The sequence below is a fragment of the Tenrec ecaudatus genome, chromosome 1, assembly GCF_050624435.1.
Source record: "Tenrec ecaudatus isolate mTenEca1 chromosome 1, mTenEca1.hap1, whole genome shotgun sequence".
Classification (NCBI taxonomy): domain Eukaryota; kingdom Metazoa; phylum Chordata; class Mammalia; order Afrosoricida; family Tenrecidae; genus Tenrec; species Tenrec ecaudatus.
Window position 1 is genome coordinate 302790968 of NC_134530.1, and position 18624 is coordinate 302809591.

Below are 18624 nucleotides of genomic sequence, written 5' to 3' on the forward strand. Positions count from 1 at the left end.
GACATTGGGTAAATCCACAGGACTGTTGGAGAATAGTTAGTTACCCCAGGCTCCTCCAAAGCAAAGCCTGAACAAGCACAGTCACTAATAGGACAGCCAGACGTGGGGCGAGGCCCAGGTGCCTGCTATCTTTCTAAGCATTTGGAGGCTGTGTAGCTGGGACACGAAGCTGACCGAGGAGGCTGGGGCAGCCAGCTGCTTCCACACGAGGGCTGTGGACCTGCTCTTCTGGTTTCTGCCATCGAGGAGCAGCAAGAGCGAGTCTCGGGGGAGCAGCTGGAGGCTGGTGTAGCTCTCAAGCTCCAGAACTCTATGTGCCACTGAGGAAGCAGGTGGGCAGGGAGGGGAGGGAGCGCTGAGGAGAAATAAGGAGGCGAGGCTCTGGCAGCAGTGGGGAGAGAGCCCGGCAGCCCCTAACGTAGCAGTTTCTGTGTAAGGCAAAGCAAAAGGAAGCAAAGCCGAAGGAAGAGGAGAGAGCTGTGCGTGGTGGGAATGGAGGGCGGTGGAGATCAGCTGAGCGTGCAGGGGAGTTCTGGATCATGGCTCCTTCCTGGCTGGCAAGCCTCCTTCGATGCTCTGAGAACAGCTTGCAAGAGCAGCAAGGTGAGAAGCAAGGAGGAAGAGTTCTTATAGGAACTAAAAAAAAATCTGGCTGATCCATTCCTAGAACTGTCCAGAGCTTTCACTGGGTTGGCCCTTGTGGAACATTGTTTCCATAGCCAGCCACTGTGTCCAATAGGCATCACCTTGGGTCCCATCCTCTGTCCTGTCTTTCTTACTTGCACCTTGTGTTAGTCCAGGTAGACTAGAGAAATAAATTCATAAACATGCACATGTGTATAAGAAAGAGCTTTATATACAAGAGCAGTTGAATATTGAGAAAACATCCCAGCCCAGTCAGATCAAGCCCATAAGTTTGATATTAGCCCATATGTCCGATACCAATCTATAAAATCCTCTTCAGACTCACGAAACACATGCAATGACGCTGGATGCCGGAGGATCACAGGCAAGTGGGTGGGAAGTCTTGCAGACTCAGTGGCATTGTAAGCATCTCAGCACTAGCAGGGGTCTCCATGTGGTTCCTTCAGCTCCCAGGTCATGGGGTCTAGTAGCACAGTGCCTTGTGTCTTGTCAGTAGAGCGTCTCTCAGGGAGTGAGCCAAAAGAGAGAGAGAGAGAGAGAGATAGAGAGAGAGAGAGAGAGAGAGAGAGAGAGAGAGAGAGAGAGAGAGAGAGAGAATCTCTCGTCTCCAAGGAGGAAATACAGGAGTTCCCAGAATTCTCAGGAGAAGGCCATGCCCAGGCCTCATTGACAGACTAGACTCCACCCCTTCACTCTTAATCCTCTCAAGTTCCAAATTGACACTAGATGATGTAACTACCACACACACACACACCCCGAAACTTATCCGCTGACGTCCCATGGATTCCACATCGGGCATTTGTACCAGGGCCCCTGCACCCACTCTCCCCACACTGACCCTCTCGCCCATCCTCTTCTCACACCCAACCATCTCCAAAGACAACAAAGTGAAGCAGAGAAGACCGGCCCAGCCACAGGGACGTCCACAGGCGACACCCCCGGGCTTTGTCCACCCTGCTCCAGCCTCAGCCCTCGGACGTCTTCTCTCTGTTAGGCTGGTGGGAGCATGCACGTTTCTCCCCAACATGCATGGATGCAAGGACCTCTTCACACAAACTGAGACCACCTGCTGAGACCTCCCAGACTGTGTTCCGGATCCCCTCGTCGCCTGACTCACAGCGGGACCATGTGTGGCACCACACAGGAACCATCCATCCTGCTCTGGCTTCTCATCTCGAGTCTCTTCCTGGCCACTGCCCCCTTCCCATCAGCCTCTAGTTAGACCAGAGGATCCTCGGGAGGAGCCTGAATCCAGGGTCTCTGAATTCAAAAGGGAAAAATGATTGCACATTGATCTTCACTAACTGGAACCAAAATGCACTCTTTCCTTCTATTGGGACAACAAAGCACAGCTGTATCAGCAGGGCCTGTGACTTCATCACACACAGAAAATCACACCAGCTGCTCTGAGCGGGATCACAGCTCAAGGCTCTGGACAGAGAAGAGGGAACAAAGCCCACATGGAAGAAGCACACTAGACTGCATGATCATGAGGTGCTGAAGGGATCAGTTATCAGGCATAAACGAACAAAAAATCATATCACTGTGTGCTCACCTCCGTGATACGATCGCTGAAGACAATGGGTGCATAAGCAAATGTGGTGCAGAAAGCTGATGGTACCCAGCTATCAAAAGATATAGCATCTGGGGTATTAAAGGCTTGAAGGTAAACAAGCGGCCATCCTACTCAGAAGCAACAAAGCCCACATGGAAGAAGCACACCAGCCTATGCAATCATGAGGTGTGGAAGGGATCAGGTATTAGGCATCATCAGAACAAAAAAAATCATATCATTGTGAATAAGGGGGGCAGTGTGGAGTGGAGACCCAAAACCCATTTGTAGGCCACTGGACATCCCTTACAGAGGGTCTTGGGGAGGAGACGAGCCAGTCAGGGTGCGAGGTAGCGATGATGAAAATTACAACTTTTCTCTAGTTCCTAAATGGTTCCCCCCCCCCACCCCAGCCGTTATCAAGATCCCAATTCTACCTGACAAATATGGCTAGACCAGAGGATGTACACTGGTGCATATGGGAGCTGGAAACACAGGAATCCAGGGCGGATGATCCCTTCAGGACCAGAGGTGTGAGGGGTGATACTGGGAGGGTAGAGGGTGAGTGGGTTGGAAAGAGGGAACCGATTACAAGGATCTACATGTGACCTCCTCCCTGGGGGATGGACAACAGAAAAGTGAGTGAAGGGAGATGTCAGATAGTGTAAGATATGACAAAATAATAATTTATAAATCATCAAGGATTCATGAGGGAAGGGAAGCAGGGAGGGAGGGGAAAGTGCGGAGCTGATGCCAGGAGCTTAGGTGGAGAGCAAATGTTTTGAGAATGATGAGGGCAAAGAATGTACAAATGTGCTTTATACAATTGATGTATGTGTGAATTGTGATAAGGGTTGTATGAGCCCCAAATAAAATGATATAAAAGAAAAGAAAGAAAATGTTTTGGAAAAGATGATGGCAACATATTTACAGATGTGCTTGAAACAATGGATATATGTATGGATTGTGATAAGAGTTTTAAGAGTTCCCAATAAAATAAAAATTTTAAAGAAAAAATCTAAATTAAAAAAAAAAGAATCCTCTTCCGCTCTTGAAATGCCTTTCCTCTTCCGTGTGGAAAGCTTTGTGGAAATTAGGACAGGGCTTGCGAGACAAGTTGGGTCTGTCACAAACAACTCACAAAGCCCGCGGGAGCAGATATCTAGGTGGAAAGCTACCTGCTAACGCTGTTCTTGTGCTTTCTGTAAGTGGCATTGCCGCGGCCTTGACCCAGCTAAAGGGCTTGGGGGAACAGCCTTTTCACAAAGCGGTGTGTTCAGATAAGTTAAATCCCTTGAAATGCGGTACTGTGTGCCCTATCTGCAGGGCTTAACGCAGCTCCATCGAGCCAGTGCCTGGTGGCAGAGCAGATCTGAGGGAGCACAAAGCGTGTCCAGGGAAGGTCATTGTAGAACCTTCGCTCCCGAGGCCGGCTCTCCCCGTGGAAGCACGCCCAGGTCTGAAACAGCAGACACTGGGCACACACATCAGCTGGACTGTACGGGTGGCTCAGGCCCGGCCGGTGTTTCCTTCTGCTGCCCAGGGCACCTAACCAGCACCACCTTCTCAGGGGTGAGTGAGGCCTGGCTCTGATCTCTTCTTCAAAGTTCATGTGAGCATCCTGTCGATTTTCTGCTTCCTGTGCAGTTGCTCAGATGAGCCCTGGTGATGCAGTGGTTACGAGCTGGGCTGCTCAATGCCAGGTCCGCAGTTTGAATCCACCAGCCGCCCGAGGCGGGCGAGATGGGGCTCTCTACTCCCACAGAGTGGCAGTCTCGGGAACTGCCCTGTCCACCACCTGGTTCTCTGTGATCAGAATGGAATGGGTGGCGGTGAGTCTGGTTTGGCTTTGCTGGGACTTTGTCACCAGCACTCTGTGTGCACGCATGTGTGGATGACACGGCTGGTGTCTCCTCTGTGCTGTGTCTGTCTGCTGGCACCTCCTTCAGGCACCTTGTGTGCACCGAGTAGCTGGCCAATGAGCACGGGAGGCAGAGGAGCGGTGCGTTTGAATGATGGGGTGGGCAGAGGGTGTGTAAATACCGCAGACCGCCAGTTGAACCAACACATCCGTCTTAGGGGAAACAAGCAGACTGACCCTCAGCCCTTGCTTAGTTTGGGCCTGTCCTCAGGAAGACTGGTTGCCAGAGGAGAGCATCATGTTTGATAGTGAGCCCTGGTGGGGGTGGAGGGGGTGGGGGGAGGTTCTGAGACGGTAACCGTTCACAGAAGTAGAAAGCCCAGTCTTCCTCCCAGGGAGCGGATGTCTGGTGGTTTTGAACTGCTGACCAGGAGGATCGCAGCCCCAACTCGTACCCACTACACCACCAGGGCCTGTGGCATGGTTGACAAGGTAGAGGGCTATTGGAAATGAAGGAAGTCCCCCATGAGATCACAGGACACAGGAGCCACAACAACGAACTTACACAGCAGTGAGCGGGAAGGCGGCACAGGGCGGGGGCAAAGCTTTAGGATGTTATTCACCAGGTCGCCGGGAGTGGGATTCGACTCAGCCGCCACTAACCACAGCCACTGCACACCTTTCCTTTGATCAGAAAGCACACCTTTCTTTCTCACAGATGCTGCGTGGTTTCGCCTGACTCAGGCTCTGCACATCTCTAAGACGTGTGATCTGGAAAGCGGCTGAGAACAGGCTGTGATGTCCAGAGAACTGTGAGGCTGCCAGACCCCTCATGTTCTCAGTTCTGGTTCCCTCCATTCAAGATGCCTCTCCTCTCCATCAGGCCACGTGCAGACAACCTTTGGGAGGCCTGGCCTGCCCTTACCAGGCACGGTGACCTAAGAGCGTGGAGGACAAGGCCTGTGGAGGTCAAACAGGCTCCAGATTTCTGGGCGAGATGGTCTCCTTGAGCTAAAGGTCTTACGTAGCTCCTGATAATCGATCATTTACAGATTTGAACTCGTTCAGCCCAATTCAGCGAAGGCTGAAGAAACCCCGCCAGAGTGTGCTCATGTTTTTAAATGTGGGTGAACTCGGATGCTGACCGGGATGGGAACAATTACTGAGTGAAGCCCTCCCAGAAACGTAATCTCCCTCTTGGAGCAGCCGCGTAGAGGGTGTGTTGCATAGCAACCAAACCTCTTGGCCGACTGAGTCAGAAGCAACAGCGGCTGGCTCAAACACAGCAGCGCACCGGGTTGTTTTGAAAGCGTGTCCCTTCCCAGAGTTGTGGCAACAATCCCACCCCTCTGGCAAAGGCTCTCTATGTCTATTCCCAGTCTCCCGTTCCCGTTTGGTTAGCATTCCCGATCACTCACCTCCATGCAGTCGATCGGTGCTGACTCATGGCACCCCTGCGGGTCAGGGTAAATGAGGGGCACTGTGAGTTTCTGAGACTATAACTGTTCATGGGAATAGAAAGCCCCGTCTTTCTCCCTCATAGCAGCTCCTGTTTTTGAACCGCCAACTTCAGGATCCGGATCATGCACATTAAAAAAAAATTGGCTCTATTCCAACTTTGCTGCTTCGGCTGTGAATGAATGAGCGAGAGCCCGTCGGAAGCCGGGGTGGAAACACAGAGGAGGAGCCGAGGAACTAGAAAGCGCGGGCCTGCTCCGGGAACTGACACACGGGCCTTCCTGCCGAGCGAAGCGGACACTGGATGTGAAGACATAACTAAACACTGTTCTGTGGATTTCTCAGAGGACAAAGACATCTGATGCACACAGACGAACAATGCTGCTGTCTTCCCCCCTTCCTTTACTTGACTAGCCTTTCCTGCTCAGGAAGCCTTGGTGAAGCAGGGGGATGCGTTGGGTTGTGTGGTGGGCTACTAACCACAAGTCCAGCAGTTCGAACCTGCCGGCCACTCAGTGTAAAGAAGAGGACGCTTTACACTGTGAAGATGGACCGCCTCGGACAATCACCGGGCAGCGCTACTCTGTCCTGTAGGCGTCAGAACTGACTCACGACAGCTGTGAGGTTCCCCCGCCTCCTCTCAGCAGTTCGTCTACGGTTTGACATCGTCTGTTTCTGTTGGCTTTGACCTTGGAAATGTCACTTCTAGAACAATTCCCACCTCTTGACCTCCGATATTCCTAAATAACAGCGCTTCACTGCCAACGCAGGAGGGCGGCCAAGAGCTCCTGTTGCAGCTGCACACCAGGTCTTTACCATGGCGCGTGGGAGTAAACCACTGTGGAAGCCGGGCCTGTGAGGCGGCGTACCAGGCGCACCTGCGAACAGTGTCTAGGAGCAGCTCGGTGTCGGTGTTCGGCCCACTGATGCCGCGTTCCACCTGTTTCTTCATTTGTGCTTTCCCCCAATGCATTGTGGTGAGTCGGCTCAAAGCCAAGAAACGAGACATCTCCTGTTAACAATTGTGCGAATATCTTCCTCCTCCTCCTCCTCCTCCCTCTTCCTTTTCTCCTGCCCCTTCCCCTGCCCCTCGACCTGCCTCCTCCTTGGCCCCTTGTCGTTTTATGCTGACTGCAGCCCTCCAGCCAAGGAGCTAGTCCAGTGAGGAGCACCTTCTCTGGGATGTGGCAACTGGCTTGGTTTTCAGGCTCCTTCTACAGTGGCAGACCCTGGGGGACGGACAACAGAAAGGTGGGTAAGGGAGACGTTGGACAGGGCAAGATATGACAACAGAATCATTTATAAATCATCAAGGGCTCATGAGGAAGGGGGAGCAGGGAGGGAGGGGGAAAAATGAGGCGCTGATACCAGAGGCTTACGTGGAGAGCAAATGTTTTGAGAATGATGAGGGCAATGAATGCACAGATGTGCTTTACACGATTGATGTATGTGTGGATTGTGATAAGAGTTGCATGAGCCCCTAATACAATGATAAAAAAAACAATAAAGGGGCATGCCATATATACTCGAGTATAAGCCGACCCGAATATCAGCTGAGGCACCTAACTTTACCACAAAAACTGCTGGACAGCGCGGCTTATACACAAGTATATACGGTAAGTCTCAAACCCAACAGTAAGCAGTACTCTTAAACTAGCTTGTGACGAGGGGACCACCTTCCTAAACGTTGTTTGATTTCCACACTCTTGCGAACACACTCTTCTCCAATGCAGTAGCCACGCACTACTGGGAAAGCGATATCCATTTAAAAAGGTAGCAATGCAAGCCCCCAGTGTTGATTATTCAATCTAACATCATCCTACCAAATTGCCCTAAAGGTTTCTGAATGCTTAAACAGACAGCAACCCTTTACAAGCTGTATCCCCTTGAACTCAGGTATGACAAAAAGCAAATGCAAAGAATAGTCCCAACTTTATTAGTTTGTTGAGACACTGGAATGACATTCTCCGCATCTGCTCCATTTTGGAACAGTGTAAGCGGCCTCTGTTGACTGGCTGAGTGTTTCCATCTGTGAGGCGGCGATGAATCTGCGGTTTCCCTGGCAAGCCAGTCAAGCCAGGGCCATTGTCTCTTCCCGGCATCTGGAATCTTCTATTGTGTGTTGGTAGAAATAAAGGTTCCCCTTAGCTCCCAGCTTCAGGAGCTCCCAATCATCTACTGTTGCTGCCCTCTGCTGCTTCCATTGGGAATTGCACGCAGCCTTGTTCTGGAAAGCTGGCCAAGTGCAGGGAGCTACCAGGACAAGCCTACGTACTTTGTCCAGGATTTACGGGCTATCCTATAATTCATTTTCCACAGTGTCTTAGCTTTTCATTTTTGCATAGGAATTCCATCTATACTGTTCCCAACATGGCCATCTGAATATTGTTTTTATCCTCAAACTCAGCTTACCTGCAAAGGAGCTTAGGCAATTCTCAAGCCCCCCGTCTTATTCTTTTTCATTTTATTTTATCATTTTTTGTGTGCTTCCAAACTCCTAAATGCAACTGAGTTACGGTGCTGGTAAAGAATATTGGAAGTACCATGTAAACCAACAAATCTGCCTTGGAAGAAGTACAGCCAGAAGGCTCCTTAGAAGCAAGGATGGCGAGACTTCATCTCACATCTTTTGGCCATGCTGTCAGGAGAGACCCGTCCCTGGAGAAGGACATCCTGCGTGGTGAAGTGGAGGGGCAGGGAAACGAGGAAGGCCTTCAACAAGGTGGACCGATGACACCGCGGCTGCATCAATGGGCTGCAACGGAACAATTGTGAGGATGGGTTCGGTCCTGGCAGTGTTCCGTTCTGTGTTAGGCCAGGTTGACTGAAGAAACAAATCCAGTGCCCCTCATATATGAGTAAGAGAGATCTTTATATCAAGAGGTAGTTATAAATCAGGAAACATCCCACCCTCATCCAGAACAATTCCTTAAGTCCGACACGAGTCCACAAATCCGCTCTTCAGACTCACGCAGCCACAGACAATGATGCAGAATGCAGGGAGATCAGAGGCCGGTGGGTGCTGAGGTGTGTGAATCTGCTGGCGGTGTCTCTGGCAGCTCTCTGAGCAGGGGAGAGAGGAGGTTCCCAGGCTCCCTCTTAGGCGAAGGCCACGCCCATAAGGAGGCACCATCAGGCTGTGATCTGATTGACAGGCTAGACTCTACCCATATTTTCTTTTGTTCTGTTTTGCTTTTAATCATTGTATTGGAAGCACTTACAGCTCTTATAACAATCCATATATCCATTATATAAAGCACATTTGTACATATGTTGCCATCATTCTTTTCAAAACATTTTCTTTCTACTTGGGCCCTTGATATTGGTTCCTCATTGTTTCCCCTCCCTCCCTTATGAGCCCTTGATAATTTATAATTTATTATTATATTTTTATATCTTATACCAACTGCTGTCTCCCTTCACCCATGTTTCTGTGGGTTTGCTACTTCATGCTGGTATGTTGCCTTCAAGTCTTGGTGCATCAGGCTAAGATCTGGTCCCTCTCTCCTAAAGGGCTAATTTTAAGAATCTATAGAAAACCACAACACCTTTAAAAATCTACAAATAAACCCACTTAGACAGGGCACCAGTCATAAATAGACAATTTACTAAAGTTGACATTTAGTTGGCCAATAATCATGTGAAGAAGTGATCATTAGCCATAAGAGAAATACAATTAAAACAACAATGAGATTCCACTGTACATCGACACTCAGCAAAATTCTAAAAAGTAGAAAATAATAAACGCCGGGAGGATGTGGAGAGATTGGGATGCTCCGACATTGCTGGTGGGATTGTGGAGCTGCGCAGCTGTGGAAACCAGCTTGGAGCTTCCTCCAGCAGATGCGGATACGAACACTTCACGATCCCGCAATCGCTGTACTCGGTGCACACCCTACAGAAACAAGAACATGTGCACACCTATGTTTGCTGCAGCTGTTTGTATAATAGCAAAAAGATGGAAACAATACAAATCTCCAGCTATGGGGGATCGATAAACAAATTGTGCTACATTCACACAAGGGGAGATTTTGCATCCTTTATGGGAGGTGGTGGGCCTGTCGAACACCTGAAGACGTGGACAAAATTAGAACATGATGCTCAGCAAAGTTACTCGAGCTCATAAAGATAAATATTTTATAACTCCATTAGTATAAAGGAAACATGAAAAAAAATGGTTTTCACTACAAATAATAAGACTTTAAAGGCAACAACGAGGCCAGGGGCAGTGCGGGGCAATGGAGGGAATGGGGTGTGGGGGGACAGAAAGGCAAGGAAAGAGGGAGGGTAGGGAATTGAAATAGATATACATATACATACATATATGCATACACATATATAATGGAATGCTGTCACTGGTTTGATGGGATGACCTGTGCTACTACATAGAATGTGTTTTTCTTTGTATTTCTGATAGTTTTTTGTGCCAACATGGCACCTGTAAAAGATATGGGTGGCATGGGGGGGGTGCTGTTTATGCCTCCACAGGAAAGCGAGAGAGGGACCAGACCACAACCTGCTGCGCCAAGACTTGAAGGCAACATATCAGCATGAAGTAGCGAACCATCAGAGAGGTCTGCAGGGCCAGCCCCAAGCCCGACTAGGTGCCCCTCCCCAGGAGAAAGCATTACAGGGGACAGCATTGGTATACAGCTCTGGGAAAGGGGTGGGTCTGCTCAGACCACACAGGAGCAAACTAAGAGGGAGAGGGAGAGAGAGAGAGAGAGAAGGAGAGAGAGAGCGAGCCCAATCCTACCCCACCAAGTCTTGAGGACGACATACCTGCTCCAAGCAGTCACAATGCACAGAGGACCGTGGGGCCAGCACCACACAGGGCAGGACATTCCCTCACTGACCCACCGTGCTATGGGAGACAGCAGTGGAGACACGGTGCGGGAATTGTACCTGGTCTGACCCCTCCCCACCCCCTCCACACACCAGGGTGGAACATGAGGGGAGTGAAACAGAGCAGCAAGGGGAGCCAAGCAATGGTGTCCCTGAGGAACCCTAAAACTAGACTGTGAGCAGGGTTTGGCACCTACCTCATTGGACTCAATCAGAAAACATTCATAAAGGTTCAATGAACAGACCCGGAACTATTTACAGCCTCTCCCCCCCCCACCCCCAAGTCTATCTATATAAGATAGGCAGGATGAATAATCCAGAAGAGAAAACAATGGGAACGACAGTTCTGGGGGGACATGGGAGAAGGGGAGGCGGGGAAAGGAAGGGAAGAGCCAACAAACCCAGGAACAAGGGAACAACAAGTGATCTAAAATTGGTGACGAGGAGGGCGTAGAATGCCTGGTGAGGTCTGATCAAGTGCAATGTAGCTGAGAGGAAGTACTGAAACCTGGATGAAGGTCAAACACAATAGTGTGACAAGAGGAAAGTAGAAGGAAATGGAGCAGTGAATCTCAACCTTCCTAAAGCCACAACCATTTAATACAGTACCTCGTGTTGTGGTAACCCCCCCAACCATAAAATTAATTTCATTGCTACTTCATAACTGTAATTTTGCTATTGTTATGAATTGGGTGACCCATGTGAAAGGGTCATTCAACCCCCTCTCCAACTATCATGACCCTAATTCTACCTTACACATATGGCTAGACCGGAGCATGTACACTGGTACAGATAAGAGCTCTCCACACAGGGAATCCAGGACAGATAAACCCCTCAGGACCAATAATGGGAGTAGTGATACCATGAGGGTAGAGGTGAAGGTGGGGGGGGGGGAAGAGGGGGAACGAATCACAATAATGGATGTATAACTAATCCCCTTGTTGGGGGGGGGCGGAAAATAACAGAAACGTGAGTGAAGGGAGACAGAGGTTGGTGCCAGACATGAAAAAAAAATGTATACATTATCAAGGGTTCATGATGGAGGGGAAAATGAGGCGCTGATATCAAGGGCTCAAATAGAAAATGTTTTGAAAAGGATGATGGGAACATATGTCCAAATGTGCTTGACACAATAGATGTATGGATTTCAATAAGGACTGTGAGAGACCCCAATAAAATGATTTCTAAAAATAAATCAGAGTCACCAATAAAATGATTTGAGATAAATAAATAAAATTAGCCCTTTGCATATAATTGCTAAATATTTTCTCCATATCACTGGGTTCTCTTCTTACTCTTCTGAGGCAGTGTTTTGATGAGCAGAAATGCTCTTTTTAGACGGTTCCAGTACTCTATTTTGCCTTCAATCATGTGGGCATTGTTCATGGTGTCCAGTACTGTACTCATTCCTTGTATGAAGGCCTTTAATTGCGTCCTTATAATCTCACTGGTGGTCTTTATGATTTTAGGGCTTACATTTAAATCTTGAACCCATCTTGGGTTTGCTTTTGTGCATGGCAGGGAGTATGGGTCCTGGTTAATGCTTTTGTGGGTGAAGTGTGGGGCCAGCCCACAAAGGAGAGGGTCCTATGGAGAGACTGTGCAATTGAAGGGAAATAATAAAGAGACAGATAAAAAGTTTAGGGTGCTCACCTCTCCTATAAAGCCAGAAACAAGGAACAAGGGAGGGAGAGGGAGAAGGAGAGGGAGAGAGGAGAGAATGCATTCTCCAACAGGTATATATAGTCTTGGGGTTAGCTCCGTCAATCACATGTGTAACACGGTGGGCAGTGTCTTAGCCCTAGATGTCCCTGGGCTCATTGGGGAGTGGGGGTGGGGGGGCAACCTAACACTAGCACTGGGGGGAAGACAGAAGAGAGTTGACTGTCCCCTGAGAGGGGAGGAAAACAGAAACGTGTCTGCTGCTATAGATAAGGGCTGCCGGTTGCATAGTAATCAGCCTCGTGTTTATAAAAGGTATCATTAAACTGCACTGTTTTTTTAAATCCTTTTATTGGGAGCTCTTCCCACTATCCACCCATCCATCCATTATGTTAAGCACATTTGTACATATGTTGCCATCATCGTTTCAAAACATTTTCTTTCTTTCTTGATCAGGTCATTTCCCCCCTCCCTCCCTCATGAAACCTTGATTTTTTTTTTATGATCAGGGAGAGCGGGAATGCAGACCCCCACTACCACAAATTTTGTAGTCGTGTTTCCCACATGTGGGGAAATCACAGGGGTCAGCACATCCAGAGTGCAAGGGGTGAGCCTCACCCTGGGAAAACCACCTTTGTGATCATGGTATTTCCCTGCCAGGTAAGTATGAACGCTTAATAGTTTGTAAATTTTTTCATGTCTTATACTGACCTCCCTTCATCCACTTTTCTGTTGTCTGTCCCCCAGGGAGGGGGTTAAATGTAGATCATTGTGGTCAGTTCCTCCATTCTCCCCCAGCCCTTTCCCTTCCCCTCCTGGTATCACTACTCTCATGATGGGTCCTGAGGTGTTTATCTGTCTGGAGTCCCTGTGTTGTGAGCTCTTATCTGTACCAGTGTACATGCTCTGGTCTAGCCAGTTTTGTAAGGTAGAATTGGGGTCATGATAGTGGGGTGGGAGGAAGCTTTAAAGAAGTAGAGAAAAGTTGCACGTTTCATCAGTGCTACACTGTACCCTGACTGGCTCATCTCTTCCTTGTGACCCTTCTGTAAGAGGATGTCCAATTGTCTACAGATGAGCAATGGGCCTCCACTCCGCACTGCCCCTCATTCACATTGATATGATACTTTGTTTGGGGTCTTTGATGCCTGACACATGATCCCATCAACAGATACCTCATGATCACACAGTCTGGTGTGCTTCTTCCATGTGGGCTTTGTTGCTTCTCAGCTAGATGGCTGCTTGTTTATCTTCAAGCCTTTAAGACCCCAGACGCTATATCTTTTGATAGCTGGGCACCATCAGCTTTCTTCACCACATTTGCTTGTTCACCCTCTGTCTTCAGCAATTGTGTCAGGAAAGTTGAACATCACAGAATGCCAGGTTATTACAACAAAGTATTCTTATGTTGAGGCAGTACTTGAGTAGAGGCCCAATGTCCATCTGCTACCTTAATACTTAACATATAAATATATGTACTTAGATCTATTTTCCTATCATTAGATACAAACATATTTACATATGTTCATGCCTGTATTTAGACCTCTGTAAATGTCCCTTGCTTCCCAGTTCTTTCCTTTATTTCCTTTCACTTTCCTCTTGTCCCTCTATCATGTTCGGCCTTCATTTGGGTTTCAGTACTTCCTCATGGCTACATTGCTCTTGATCCAGGTCCACAAGGCATTCTAGGCTCTCCTCGCCACTGATTTTAGATTACTGTTGTTCCCTTGGGTTTGTTGACACCCCACTTCCTTTCCCCTGCCTCCCCCCTCCCATGAACCAACCCTGATCATCAGTCCTGTTGTTTTCTTGTCTGGATTGTTTATCCTGCCTATGTTATCTAGATAGACATGCAGAGACAATAATATGCACAAAAACAGCAAAAGAAAGCAAAACAAGTACAACAAAAACACAAAAAAAGAAAAGCCTATAAATAGCTCCAGCTCTGTTTGTTGACCTTTATGAGTATTTTCCAGTTGAGTCTGACGGGGTGCCATGCCCTGGCCCCAAAGTCTATTTTTGGGATTCCCCAAGGACTTCATTGCTTTGCTCCCCTTGCTGCTCTGTTGTACACCCTTAGTGGTTCACCCCTTGTGGTGGGGTCAGATAGGGCACAATTCCACACTGTGCCTCCAGTGTAGTCACCTGTAGCACTATGGGTCAGTGAGGGATGCCGTGTCTTCTGGTGGGGCCGGCCCTATGGTGCTCTCTGCATTGGTTGCTCTAAACAGGAATGTCATCCTTGGGGCTTGGATGTGCTCCACTCTCTCTTCTTCCCTCTTGTTGGCTCCTGTTTGCTTTGATCAGACCCACCCCTCTCCCTGAGCTAGAGATTCAGTGCTGTTCTCTGAAGTGCATTCTTGGGCTGAGGGGGGCGGGTGTCTATGTATTCGGGACTGGGGCTGGCCCCACAGACCTAGTTATTGGTTCTCTGCTTCATACCGCTGTGTTGCCTTCACATCTTGGCAAGGTGGTATTGTTGTGGGAAGATATTGAGGGGGATGATATTTAGACAGGAGAGTGTGACTGGAATTAATCTCCAACTCACAAATGTGAAGACCTCCCTCCACCAGAATCCGGAGCCTTTCAAGCTTCTTAATTGTCTGCGTCTCTTTCAGTCCTCAGCTTCCCACAGTGAGGATGCCGTTTTCCCAGGAGACACTCTTCCATTTGTGTCTCTCTTAGGTTCTTGTACAGATGCTTTTTCGTTTTCTTTTATAAATCTTTTGTTTCTCTGGTATGGTTTGTCTCTAGAGCTTTTATCCTTTGGTAATTATTTAAAATGGTAGTGTGCTTTTTGGCGTCATCTTCTTTGATATACAAGATTCCAACTGATTTCTGTATGTTGATCTTATATCTTGCTACATTGTCAAAATGTTCAATTCGTTCTAGGATATCTTAGAATTTAATCTTTGGGGCTTTCTATATGTGCCATCCTTGCTTCTAAGGAGCATTCTGGCCTTGCTAAATTAGCTCCTTCCATATTCACTGTCAAACTTGAGACAGATTAGGTAAGAGGCTGGGTGACTTTGCTGAATTTCTCCAAGCCAATGGGTATGTTTCACACCCAGCAGCCAGCTAACATGTTAACTTGAGGCAGGTCACAATAGCCAGCAGAATTTTCCATTGTCTCCACCCAACTTCCCCTCCCCCTGCAAGAATAATGTGCTTTTCTCTTCTGTCAGAATAATGTGCTTTCGTTCCACACCCTTGCTCTGTGGCATCCACCAGCTTAAACTCATCATCAGAGCAGGAGCAGACCAGACAGAATTGACTTCAAGTTGAACCCAAGAACAAAGAACAGCCAGGCAGAAGGTCAAAACCCCAGGAACTAATTGCCTGATGTATACACAGCATCCCATAATAAGTGATGACTCAAACAAACAAACCCCTCCCTGTCATTGAGTTAATGCTGACTCATAGTGATCCCTTGATGGGCTTCTGAGATTATTACTCTTCCCAGGAGTAGAAAACTCCCAGGCTTTTTCCCGCAGAGCTGCTGGTGGTTTCAAACTGCCAACCTTGTGGATCCCAGCCCAACATGTAACCACTACACCACCAGGGCTCCTTCAGCAAGTGAAGACAGTGAGGATGACAAGCCTTCACCTCACACTCCACTTTTGAACGCTTCTTGTACATGCTCCTCATTGCTGCAATCTTGCCCACGTAGACCCAATTCCCAGAATCCTCCACTTCTTGTCACCAGTAAACATACTGTCCTTTCTGCCTCAAATTGCCACTGGCCCCTTTCGGACTCATAGTGACCCTTTAGGGCAGGGTGGGACTGTCCCTTTGGTTTTCTGAGATTGTAAGTCTTTATAGGAATAGACAGCCTTGTCTTTCTGCTGAGGAGTGACTAGTGGGTTTGAACTGCTGACCGTGTGGTTAGAAACTCAATGCATAGCTCACTTCACCAACTAAACTTCCCCTCTAAACTTCTCCTTTATCCTTGTTCAGGAGACTGTGGCCTGTGCTGCCTCAAGGGCGCTTACACGTTTCCACGTCTCTCTCTAATAAATCTTTTAGCTTGTGAGGCAAGCTTAACCCCCTGCCTCATTCTTCTTAACTGGGGAAGAGCAAGAACACTATTTGTGGGACACAACAAGCTCACTTGCAACAAACTCACTACCAATGAGTTGGGCCTTGGTAGTGTAGTGGGTTACAAGGGGGTTGGTTACTACTCACTGCAAGGTCAGTGGTTCAAATGCACCAGGCGCTCTGTGGGAAAAAAAAGTCTTTCTGCTTCTGTACAGAGTTACAGCCTCCGAAAGCCAGAGGGACAGTGTCAGGAGAAGCCAGCCCCTAACACATCATTACGGGTTTGGTAGGCGCAATTGTACAGCGATAATAAGCAAAGATCATAGTAAAGTTATAGAGAGCATGAGAGGTAGAAGAGAAGTATTGAAATAAATGGAGTCCGACACAATTCATGGTAGCATGCTCACCTCAGCTCTGCTTGGTGGTCCACGTGGAGGGAGAGAGAGATTTAATGCTAGCCCAGGCTTTTATCTTCTCCGGGGACATGCAAGTCCCCTAATTACTGGTGAGGACATACGTCACAGAAAGGGGCTGTGCTATAGGTAATACAGTAATGAGAGGGGGTGGTCTAGGGACATACACGCAATAGGAAGAAGAGGGATTGGGGGTATACATGTGACAAGATGGGCAGATCCTAGATTTAGGATGGCAACTTAACTTTGACCTGTTCTCTGGATCTCCATAGGAACCATGATCAGTAGGGTGTAAACCCCACCTACAGGAACCAAATAGATGACTGCAGGCCTGTCTAGTGTCCTCAACAGCAGGGAGCGGTGGCCCACTGCAGTGTGGTAACTGATCGCCCTCTGGGAGGATCTGACCTGTGAGCATCTGACCTCCCCCCACAGGAGCAGTTCTCTTCTGTCCCACAGCCTTGAAAGGAGTTGAAAACGAGCTCATAAATTTAGTTTAAAAATAATTGACCACCAGAGGGCAGTAAGATGACAAGGCAGTAAAAATTGGCGCCTACCAATGAAGTGCATCCGTGAGATTAAAAATTCCCGTTAAACCCCACAGATCTGTATTGCCTGTCTACTTTCACTTTGTTCTAGAATGTAGGGGCTCTCAGGGAGGTGAACGAGACATAATGAGTCCAAATGGACTAGATATCAACTGGCTTGGGTTCTTGCTTGCTTGCTGTGTGTGTGTGTGTGTATATGTGTGTGTTTGTGTGTGTGTGCTGGGGGAGGGGTGTAGTTTCACAGGCAAATATAGGGCTTTAAGAAAAGACGGCCAGCTCATGCACAGTGTGTGGTTTCCTTTCCATTCATTCAGCAAACGTGTAGCAGGCACTTCAGATAGGTACCAGGCACCGTGTGGTGCACTCAGGAAGCATCCCTGATCTTGTAGACGTCACATTCTGAGGGAAGGATGCGCCCCGCTGCCTTCCTGGTGAGTCTGACTCACAGCGACTCTGTACAACAAAGTAGAACGACTTCATAGAGTTTCTGAGGTTGTTGTTTTTTTTTTCAGAATCAGACCGTCTCAGCTTCCTCACGTGTTCCAATCACCAAGCTGGAGGTGAGCAGCCCGGCCCGAAACCCACAGCACCAACAGCGCTCTTTTGAGGAGAGGCCCAACCAACTCCCGGCCCTGTAGTGGCCCTACAGGACGGGGTAGAAGTGTCCCTGTAAGCGTCTAAGACTCTTCATAGGAGTAGAAAGCCCCATCTTTCTCCCCGGGAGCAGCTGGTGGTACTGCACTGCTGACCTGGAGGATTGTAGCCAGCCTGTCACCACTGTGCCACCAGGGCTTCTGCCTGGAGAAAAAGAAATAATTAACGTGTGCTGTGGGGTTGAAGGGAAAGTGCTATGGCAGGAAGAGAGGGAGAGAGATACACAGAGAGACAGAGACACACAGAGAGAGGTTAATTTGGGTCAGGAGGATTAGGATTGAAGAAGTTGGGTCGGTTTTATATAGGCAGGATACTTAGGCGGGTGACATTTAACCAGACTGAAGTGAAAGAATATGCAGAAATCTGGGTGTTAGGAATTCAATTGTGTCACTCAAAATATGAGTTGGAATCCTAACTCCTCTATCTTGGAACCCTAGCAGTGTAGTGGGTTACAAGTTGGACTGCTGAGAGGCCAGCAGTTCAAAACCGCCAGCTACTCTGCGCGAGAAAGAGGAGGCTTTCTACTCCTTTGAAGATGGGCAGTCTTGGAAACGCAGCAATGGTTCCCTAGGTCCTTTAGGGCGACGGTGAGTCAGAAATGACAGTGAGTTTTTCCTTCCTGTCATACTCCAGTGAAGTGGGCTCAGAATCGAATCACTTCTGGGTTATAAAACGATTAGATAGAGATACCCAAAAATGGGGGGGGGGCCTCAGTGAGAATCACTTAGGGAACCAAGAAGCCAAGGGAGGTCCAGGAGTGTCTATAAGGGAAAGATTGGGATGGCTGAGCCCGATTTGGACATCTAGCCTTTAGAACTGTGAAAGTTCGTTATTGAGAACTACCCATGTGGGATTTCTGTTCCAGCATCCCTGGGTGACTTGGCTTCGCAGTTACCTGTAGGGCTCCTAAACACAAGGTCAGTGGTTCGAAAGCGCCAGGGTCCCTTG

The 18624-nt window shown here is 48.4% G+C and overlaps 1 non-coding gene across 1 annotated transcript; it reads right to left on the reverse strand.

The window, feature by feature from the left end:
• Positions 1 to 12528: 12528 nt before the first annotated feature.
• LOC142437983 (U1 spliceosomal RNA) lies at positions 12529 to 12691 on the reverse strand. The gene has a single exon (XR_012782477.1). It is a non-coding gene; the product is annotated as a U1 spliceosomal RNA (small nuclear RNA).
• Positions 12692 to 18624: the final 5933 nt, after the last annotated feature.